The sequence below is a fragment of the Artemia franciscana genome, chromosome 4 (genome assembly GCF_032884065.1).
Source record: "Artemia franciscana chromosome 4, ASM3288406v1, whole genome shotgun sequence".
Lineage (NCBI taxonomy): Eukaryota > Metazoa > Arthropoda > Branchiopoda > Anostraca > Artemiidae > Artemia > Artemia franciscana.
In genome coordinates this window covers 42,571,755-42,572,582 of record NC_088866.1, presented here as the reverse complement: position 1 = coordinate 42,572,582, position 828 = coordinate 42,571,755, and positions in this window count along the sequence as shown.

The window sequence follows — 828 nt, the reverse complement described above, 5'->3', positions numbered from 1 at the left end:
TGGTATGTCCTTGCTTGAACAAATTGATTTTTTTTTTCCTTATTAGTTTTTTAAAAGTCGCAGCAATGTAAGGTTTATCGGTAGAGCATATTTTAATTTTTTTCACCGGAAAATGGGCTTCATAATTACTCCTCAATAAATTTTGGAGGGATAAATCCTTGAAGTCGACATCATTTGTTTGGTACACAGGGGACCAATTTTCACTAGTGATCCAACAGCCAAAATTGTAGAGTCCTGAGTCAATTTGAGGTCTAAAGACGGTTTCAGCAATAGTAAAGGAATGTTTAACTGTATCTAGTGGAGATAGGAGTAGGCTAATGTTGTAACTACCTCCGAGAGAGGGAAGAATGGTGACGGGTCTGTAGAAATTTGACATATTGGTGCATATTAAATCAAGAGTAGAATTGCCTTTGGTAGTAGGGACTTTTACAATTTGTTTTAGACTAAAAGTATTACATGTAGACTCAAGTTTTAATTCATTTGCATCACCCAAGAGGAAAATTCCAGTATTTGGGTATTTAGATAGTACATAGTCGGCACCGCTATGCAATTTTTCAATAAAATTAATTTTTCAGCCGCTCTCTGCCCAGGAGAGTAGTAAAAACAATACAGGACCTTCAAATTGAAAGGACGTAGTAAGACCTTAGGTCGAATACAAACCCACAAAATTTGATTAAAGGGATTAAGACAAGGAACTAATATTTCTGAAGGATAAAAATCATTACGGACAAAGAAAAGAATTCCACCCCCTTTCTTACCCAGAGGGTGGGTTTTGGGTCTGAGTTTAATAAACTGGGTGAAATTATTCATTTTTAACATGTGTGTATT